The sequence below is a fragment of the Benincasa hispida genome, chromosome 4, assembly GCF_027475165.1.
Source record: "Benincasa hispida cultivar pf3 chromosome 4, pf3_genome.v1.1, whole genome shotgun sequence".
Lineage (NCBI taxonomy): Eukaryota > Viridiplantae > Streptophyta > Magnoliopsida > Cucurbitales > Cucurbitaceae > Benincasa > Benincasa hispida.
The window spans coordinates 31,276,295-31,286,510 of NC_143481.1; positions in this window are offsets into that span (position 1 = coordinate 31,276,295).

Here is a 10,216-nt window from a genome sequence, read left to right on the forward strand (position 1 = left end):
CATGTCTTTCTGCCCAACTTGGAAGTTCTTACCACATATGCGTTGATCATGCCAGCGCTTGGTGCGCTCTTTATAAATCTTCGCATTTTCATATGTGTTGTTCTTCCATTCTTTTAGCTTGACCAGTTGTATTTTTCGCGCTTCCCTTACCTTCTTCAAATCAAAATTCAGCTTATTTACCGCCCACAGTGCCTTATACTCCAACTCCAAAGGAAAATGACACGCCTTTCAAATACCAATGCATAGGGGGACATAACTATGGCATTTTAAATGCGGTCTGGTATGCCCACAACGCATCATCAAGCTTCATTGCCCATCCTACCATGAAGGTTTCACTACCTTCTCAAGTATCAATTTAATTTCACGATTAGACACTTCAGCCTGGCCATTTATTTGCAGATGGTATGCGGTGGTCACCTTGTGGAGGATATTGTACTTGCGCAGCGGCTCCTTTATATTATGGTTGACAAAGTGTGATCCTTTATCACTTATGATGGCATGAGAAGTGCCAAAATGAGTGAAAATATTTTTCTTGAGGAACTGGAAGACTACCGTCGCATCACTTGCAGCGCATGCAATTGCCTCTACCCACTTGGAGACATAGTCGATGGCTAATAAAATATAGTGCTTACCGTTTGAATGAAGGAATGGTCCCATAAAATCAATCCCCCATTCATCAAATAGTTCCAGCTCTAAGATAGTGTTCATTGGCATTGCGTTCTTCCATGAAATGTTGACTGTGCGTTGACACCGATCACATTTCATTGCATAGTCGGCAGCATCCTTAAACAATGAAGGCTAAAAGAATCCACTTTGTAAAACGTTGACTGCAGTACGTTGCCCTCCAAAGTGCCCTCTATATGGCGAATCGTGGCACTGTGACAATATGCGTTGTTGAGCAGCATCTGGTATGCATAATCGAATGATTTAGTCTGCACCTCTTTTATACAGATTCGGCTCATCCCAATAATAGTGTCTGCATTCATTCTTGAGCTTCTTCCGTTGATGGTAGGTGTAATCATCAGGGAACTTTTCACAAACCAAGTAATTAACGATGTCCGCATACCAGGGCAATTCTTCTATGTGGAATAACTGCTCATCCGGAAACACAACACTCACCTCAGATTCATTGTGGTCAACCTCGGGATTTTCAATCTGGACAAGTGATCCACAACTTGATTCTCTGTCCCCTTCCAATAATTATTTCAATATTAAATTCCTAAAGGAGGAGAACCCATCCGATCAACCTCGGCTTTGCGTGCTTCTTTGTCATCAAATATTTGATTGCCGAGTGATTAGTGTGAATGAGTACCTTGGTTCCCAATAGATATGCCCGTAATTTTTCCAACGCAAAAATCACAGCCAGGAGTTCTTTTTCAGTGGTGTTATAATTGATTTGAGCATGGTTCAATGTTTTACTCGCATATTCGATAGGGTGTAAAAAAATTTTCTTCTTTTGCGCTAATGTGACTCCCATCGCATATCCGCTTGCATCGCACATGATTTCGAATGGCAGTGTCTAACCCGGCGCAATCACCACGGACGTGGTAATCAACGCATCTTTTAAGACTCGGAATGCGTTAAGGCAATTGTTGTCAAATTCAAACTTTCTGTCCGCCTCTAACAACGCACTCAGTGGTCGTGCTATTTTAGAAAAGTCCTTGACGAATCGTCTGTAAAATCCAGCGTGCCCCAAGAAGCTTCGCACAACCTTCACGCTGGTTGGAGGTGGAAGCTTTTCAATTGCGTCGATCTTTTCTTTGTCTACCTCCAACCCTTCTCGGGATACCTTGTGTCCCAACACTATACCCTCTTTTACTATGAAATGACATTTTTCCAAGTTGAGCACCAGGTTCGTCTCTTCACATCTTTTCAGAATTTTCTCCAAATTGGCCAGGCAGACTTCATAAGTGTTCCCATAAATAGATAAGTCATCCATAAATATTTCCACTGAGTCTTCGAGAAAATCTGAAAAGATCGCCATCATGCACCTTTGAAACGTGCCCGGCGCATTGCAGAGACCAAACGACATGCAGCAAAAAGCGAATGTCCCATATGGGCAGATGAATGTGGTCTTGTCTTGGTCTTCAGGAGCTATCATGATTTAATTGTACCCGACATATCCATCCAAGAAGCAGTAAAAATCATTCCCTGCTAGTCTGTCTAGCATTTGATCAATGAATGGCAGAAGGAAGTGATCTTTCTTTGTGGCCGCATTCAATTTGTGGTTGTCCATTCATATGCGCCATCCAATGATGGTTAGTTGCGGTATTAATTCATTGTTCTCATTAGGGACTACCGTCATTTCGCCCTTCTTCGGCACATATTGCACGGGGCTGACCCACATGCTATCTGCAATGGGATAGATAATGTCTGCATCCAGCCACTTGATAATCTCCTTTTTTATGACATTCTTCATCGCAGGGTTGAATCTGCATTGATGTTCAATAGTTCCTTTATGGTCGTCCTCAAGACGAATGTGGTACATGCAGTACGTGGGGCTAATTCCTCTGATATCAGTGACCGTCCAACCAATTGCTCGCACATGTTTCTTGAGAATGCCCATCAACGCATTCTCTTGATCTGCGTTGAGTGCAGAGGAAATTATCACTGACAGCTTCTCATTTTGCCCCATAAATGCGTACTTCAAATGTGCTGGTAGGGTCTTCAGTTCAAGTATTGGTGGTTCCACAAGGGAAGGTTGCGTTGTTTTTCTTTCTTCTTTTGGCTCTTCTTCTTGCATTGTAATCATTCCTTCTTCTTTGTTTTTCTTTGTGATCATTCTTTTCAATCAAATTTAGGTCATCGTCAGAATCTTGTAGGTCTTCCTCATCTAGAAATTTCATGGCACGAATTATGTTAAATTTGAGCTTCTGTCCGTTTATGCTCAAAGTGATTTCTCCCTTGTGCACATCAATTTGAGCATGACCCGTTGATAGGAAAGGTCGCCCCAAAATGATGGACACATCTTTGTCAGCCTCATAGTCTAGAATGATAAAATCAGTTGGCAAAATAAATTTATCAATTGTGATCAGCACATCTTTCATCTTACCTTCTGGATGAACAAGAGATCTGTCAGCCAATTGGAGAGTCACTGATATGGGCACGAGTTGCCCCACATTTAATTGTCTAAAGATTGACAGTGGCATCAAATTTATGCTGGCCCCCCAAGTCACATAGGGCTTACCCAATATAGAGTCCTTCTATAGAGCAAGGAATAAGGAAGTTCCCATGATCGCTCATCTTTGGTGGAATAATTGATTTGGAACTTTGTGTTAATTCCACCGTGGCAAATTTTTCAGTGCCTCTTTTCTTAGTTACCATGTCCTTCAGAAACTTGGCATAGGCAGAAATTTCCTCAATCGCTTCACTGAAAGGAATGTTAACATGTAATTGCTTTAACATAGATAAGAAGCATTGGTACTATACCTCTTCATTTTTCTTCTTTCTTATCCTCTGAGGGAAAGATGGTAACTGGAATTTCACGGTTCCCGTTTCATTTAACTTTGAGGTCGACGCAACCTCAGGTTCCACTACTTCATTCTCTCTTTCTTCTTCTTGCATTACTGCAATCTTGGGCTCAGTTGTGATGGAAGTTGTTCTACTCTGATCCTTTTTTTCTCCCTCCGGAGTCTTTTCACTGCGCAATGTCACAACCTTGAAGCACTGTCTCGTATTTATCTATATATTGCTTCAATAGGCTCTCTAGAGAAGAAGATTGCGTTTGCTGATGTGAGCTACTTTCTTGGTTGCTCACTGTTGTTGCGTTGGAAGAAACCTGGTGACCCTTCTTTTTATACCACAGATTGAAAATTTTGTTGTTGATTCTTCCAAGAAAAATTGGGGTGGTTTCTTCATCTGGGGTTGTAAGTATTTGAAAAGGGATTATTCTTTACAAAATATACAGACTGTGGATTTTGCGAGCAATCTTCCATCACATGCCCATCACCGCAAGTCGCACACCTTGTGGTGTTTTGACTTATTGCGTTAATTTTCCCACCTTGTGGTGTTAGACTGCTGATCTCATTCCTTGAATCAAATTCATCATTGCGGTCATTTGGTTTTGTAACGAAACAATGGCACCGTTATTTACATCGGAATCTTTGAGTCTCAATCTCTGGTCACTCTCCTTTCAGTCTTCATCATTCTTGGAGATGTGGTTCATAATATTCTTTGCCTCCTCGTAAGTTTTGTCAAGCAGACCACCAGCAGCTTCTGCATTGGCAGCGGTCTGCGAGGCAGGGTTCAAATCGTGATAGAAAATTTTCATTTAAAGGCAGTCTATTAGCTCATTATGCAACAATTTCGAACCAACCTTTTAAACCTCTCCCAAGCATCGCTGAGCGATTCGTCCATATCTTGTTCAAAATTTGTAATAAGCCTTCTTCGTCTTGCGTTCTCGGTAGGTGGAAAATATTTTTTCATGAATTTCTCCACTACCTGCTCCCAACAAGTAATCTCTCCTGGTTCGAGCGAATAAGCCCATTTCCTAGCCTGATCACAGAGAGAAAATGGGAACAATGTTAGTCGAACTTCTTTAGTAGAGATGTTTGGGAATACAAAAGTATTGCAGATTTCAATAAAACTTCGGAGGTGGGCGTGCGGGTCCTCGTCGCACCTTCCTCTGAATTGACCTGCAGTCTGGATCATCTGCAGCATCACCAGTTTCATCTCGAATCTACTTCTGTCGAAGGCAGACATCATGATTTCCAGAGAGAAATCATAGAGGTTTGGCGATGCATAGTCCTTAATGGGCCTATTGCGATCGTTTGCCAACAGAATCGGATTCGCCATGACATCATTATCATTTGGTACGCTTTCTCTAGGCTGCTCCTCCATCTCTTCTTTATCGGATTGTGGTTGTTGTTGGCGGTCTCGTAGTCTCCTTCAAAAAGTTCTCTCAATCTTCGGGTCGTAGTTCGCCAGAGATTGAGAGTTCTGCAAAGAAATCACAAAAATTACCGTTAACAACTATTTTGCCGAAGTCCCCAGCAACGGCGCCAAAAACGTGATGCGTTATTTTTATTAATGAAAATATGGATGATATGCGTTGATGGATTGCATTGTGAACTCAAGTTTCCCCAGCAAAATTCAAGTGTAAATTCCTCTGAGTTTCCTGGTAAGTCTAGGGTCGAACATAGGGACTTGTGAAAATAGTTGCATTGGCGATTTTTATGAAAACTTGCGGTAACCAGTTAAATGAATAAATCGTTGGGTTTGTTGGTTTCGTTGTTGAAAATAAATAACGAATGTAGCAGAGTTTGAAAAGAGTTAGTAAACGGGAAATACGATGAATATGCGGTGAACAGGTTGAGGAAATTTTCGACTAACACTCCCTAGAATGCGTCCATGCTTTGCGATCATGCAACATGCATACAATAGTAAACCACCTCTCAGCGTGAATGCTACGACTTCTAAGGCTACAACGCATGCGATTAATATGCAATAAGTCTACAGGGTTTACACATAAACCTCTATCTCTATTTATGCGATGACAACATGACATTCACACAAATATGCGACCACATAATATCACTCCTATTCCTAGGATGCATTTGATGCAAGTTGACAAACAGAGTTTATCTTTAAGTCGCTATCTCTTGGTTATGCAAACTTAATCTGGCTCTTTCGAGTTTAGATCCTAACCTAGCTCTGTCGAGTCATTAGGTTCTCTCTCAAGTAACTCTAAAGGGTATTTTGCACAGCATACAACAAGACAATCGCAAGCGATGAACTTCCTAGGTCATGTTAGCTTAGTTCTTCTCAACCAATTCAACTAGTTTAGCTACTCATGCGTATTAAGAGAGTGAGCAGATGTAGAAATAGAACTTCGATTGAATAGATATGAGATGAAGTACAAAATAACAATGCATAGTAAGAAGCCTAGTAGCTAGGCATTTACACTGTTTCTACTCGTGCTCTAAAGATATTCTCGCTCTCGCGAGAGTCGGCCCGCTCTCTGCTCTTACTCCTCAAGGTTCTCTCTCAAGCTGCCCTGGCGATCTCCAATATCACCACTCTTCTCCTGCTCCGCCGTAAAATGGAAAAGAAAACTATGAACAGAAGCACTGATGAATTCGTTAACTGATCAACCCCTTTTCTGAAGATTACACTTGGTATTTATAGGGCATCAAAGGTGAAATGCGGCTTCTTTCACCCGGTTGTACAGATGGGACAGTTTTAATTCCTTACTGATGCGCCAGATAATTGTCACCGATAAAGCTCAATGTACTTCGTGATCGTTATCGACTGTCAACTTAATTTGGATCCGACTGCCGTCAGCTTTCTATCCCATCGCTCTTAATTATCCTTTCACCCTGATGCGCCCACCATGTTGCGCTAACCAAGTTGCGGTGATTCTTCTTGGGCGAATGTTTGCGAGCACGATCAACGCAAAGTCTTGCGGTGAAGTTGCACTCGACCAATGTATTCCTATAATCGCAATCTCTGCATTGCGTTAACGCATATTCTGCAAAAAAATGTAAAGATCAACTGCTCTAATGCGTTGGACGCATGCGACCGCAATATTATAGAATTTATGCTTAATGGACGCAATTGAACATATATCATCAATGCAATCCAATCATTGTTTAAGAACTCAGTACTATGATAACGTGCATTTCTGTCTATTATCATACATCTGGGCCAGTTTACCGTTTTGCCCTTATAGTTACATCTAATACCTTAAGTACCATTGATTCCTCTAATGAACAATACATCATAGTCCCACTATGAGTAAATCTTTCTCGGGCCAAGAAAAGGTGTGGCGCCACATTGTTCAAGCTCCGGAATCAACCCTTAAGAGAATAATTTATCTACTTACCTCTGCTTTGGGGAAGAAGTAAATTCTGACTTGTATAGCTGAGTTCCCAGCTCCCTAATCTGACGAATCCCCAAAATGGTAGGTTTGAGTCGGCGATCTGGCCATTCGCACCCATATAAATCAAAGGATTGCCCTCATAGGTAGGAGTTCCCAATTCACTCAAGATTAAGATCATGTTACCTATGGTCATCCTAGTGAAATGAAAATCTTTGTCATGAACGGCGTTATATAACGAGACTAAACATTTTGTGGTCCGGTCTTATACAAACTTCTTTGTATAGAGCATCTCCACTCGCATGTCTAATAAATGAATGAACAGGATCAGACCATTTGTAGCACTTTATAACACTTGTAACATCTGCAAAATGGGCCACACTCATAGTGTCACCAAGATAAGGTTTCCCTCCTTTATCCATATACTACAGACCATTTAGGTTATCACTTAAAGCACGATCCATTTGTATGTCTCCACATACATGCTTAAGTTACAAAATAACCAGGAATCTTGGTTTATTGTTTTGTGGTTAATGCAACTAAAATATCTCATATTTCATAGACTGAAATGAATAAAATATCCCATATTAAAAATCATCAAACTGTTTGTCCATACAAATGTTTACAAACTACAGGACCCTACGAGATTTAGAGCATCAACCCCAACACCTTCATCTTCTCTTTATCTTCTTCTTCAATCTTCATCTATGTCTTTGCAAATCAACGAAAACACGATCTTGTAAGCAAATCACAACGTTTTCAAAGTATCGAATTGCATCGAGTCACGAATTTCTCTCATGAGTAGCATCGAGTCAACAATTTCTCTCATCGAGTGGCTTCGAGTAAAGATTAATCTCATCAAGTAGGATCGAGTAAAGATTAATACTCGTTGAGTTCCATCGAGTAACAAGTAGAAACTCATCGAATAATTAGTATATACACATTAAGGATTTAACAATGCTTATCGAATAAGAAAGAAAAAAAAGAGATAGCTTTACTCGAAGAAACAGAGCTTTCCTCAACCATTTCTTCACCAATTCAAGATTAATCTTGATTAATTGGGCCTACACAACATAGTATAACCCAATAAAATTTGGTATCAGAGAATTTGAAGATCATCAAAATCAGCATTCTTGAAGCATCAAGATACTCAAAAAAACCGTTCTCGGCATTTTTTCCTGGTCAGTGATGGCTATTGCTAGATTTGAAATAGAAAATTTTGATGGAAAGGATGATGTTGGTCTGTGGAAGGCCAAAATCGAGGTTATTCTTGGACAGCAGAAAGCCCATAGAGCCCTTTTAGACCCATCGACTCAGCCACCTACATTAATAGCTCAAGAAAGGGAAGATATGGAACTTACTGCCTATGGAACTTTAGTTCTTAATCTTATTGATAGGATTTTGAGACAGATGATCGATCAAGACACGACTTACAAAATGTGGGTCAAGCTGGAAGGTCTTTATGCAACTAAGGATCTGCCTAACAAGATGTTTTTAAGGGAAAAGTTCATCACATTTAAGATGGATTATACTAAAACACTATCAAACAATCTAGATGAGTTTAAAAAGATAGTTTCTGAGTTCAAGAGCCTTGAAAAATGATTGACGATGGGAATGAAGCATTTGTTTTGTTGAACTCTCTACTCGAAGCCTATAAGGAGGTAAAGAATACCTTGAAATATGGCAGAGAGTCAGTCACCACTGATGTCATTATTTCAGCATTGAGAACTAGGGAGTTGGAGCTTCATACAATCAAAAAAGAACAGCCTAGTGCAGAAGGGCTATTTGTCAGGCGTAAGAACAAGCAGAATCATTCTAAAGGGACTAAGAATCAGTCTGGTGAAGAGCATAAATAAAAAACCAAACTGAGATGTAATTACTGTAAGAAGAAACGACACTTAATAAAGGATTTCTACAGTTTAAAATGGAAAAATCATGAAAAAGAGACGGATCAAAAAGGAAATAAACAGAAAGCCTTAGTGATTGAAGGGTCCTATTTCTATTCTGATGCTTTAACCTCTAATAGAAATAAAACAAACCAAATAAGTCCTATTTGGAAGCATGACTGGGTACTTGACTCTGGCTGTACCTATCATATGACACCCTTTAGACCTTGCTTTAATACCTACAATGATGTGGATCGAGAATCTGTGTACATGGGGAACAATGAAGCTTGCAAAATCAAAGAGGTTGGTTCAATATCCTTAAAACTAAAGGATGGATCAATCAAACTTCTTAGAAATGTGAGACATGTACCTTTACTCAAGAGAAATTTGATATCTCTAGGTATGCTTGACTCTATTGGGTGTAAGTGCAGAGGAAAGGATGGAATCCTAGAGGTGATTAAGGATTCTAAGGTAGTTTTGGTTGGTGAAAAAGTTAATGATCTCTATATAGTAAGAGAAGTAGAGATGATGACTAGTGTCTACATTGTTTCAACAGCAAACTTGACAGAGGTAGATTTGTGGCACAAAAAACTATCCCAGATCAGTGCAAAAGGGATTCAAGCACTGTCCAAAGAGGGTATACTGCCCAAAGGGATCGGTGAGCATCTTTTCTTGTGTGAACACTGTATTTTAAGGAAAGCTACCAGATAGAGCTTCACAAAATCTCAGTATACCACCAAAAGAATATTGAACTATGCTCATTCTGACCTCTGGGGACCATTTCCTACACCAAGGCTTAGTAGTTCAAGGTATTTTCTAACCTTAATAGATGATTTTTCTAGGAAGAGTCGATATACTTCCTTAAAACTAAAGACCACGTCTTTAGGAAGTTTAAAGAATGGAAAGCTATGATAGAAATAAAAACATCTAAAATGTTAAAATACTTTAAAACCAACAATGGGCTTGAATTTTGTAATGAGGACTTTGACAAATACTGTAGTGAGAATGGTATAATTAGGCATAGGACTGTAAGGTACACACCTTAATAGAATGGGTTTGTTGAGAGGTTAAACGGAACTATAATGGAAACGGTAAGATGTTTGCTTTCTGATGCTATTCTAAGTGAAAACTTTTGGACAGAAGCTACAGCCTACACTGTTTATACCTTGACTAGGTGTCGTCACACATCTCTAGAGTTCTTTACTCCTGAGGAGAAGTGGACTAATCGTCCTTATAATCTAGAAAACCTACATTTTTTGGGGGAAAAGAGGGAAAGAATATTGAAAACCCTGAAGCTTGGAAGATTATAACTCTTTCGAAGCCTGGAAGACTTTGAAGGTTAAAACTCCCAAGATCAACTTTTGCTCTCTTATAGATCTAAAGTTTGAAGCTTTGAAAGATCAAATGTTGCTGTTATAAAGATCTTAAGACTGAAGGTCAAAAGATTTTTAGAAGATTAGAAGACTTTTTAAAGCTCAAATACGAGCCATTGAACATGTTAAATTATAATATA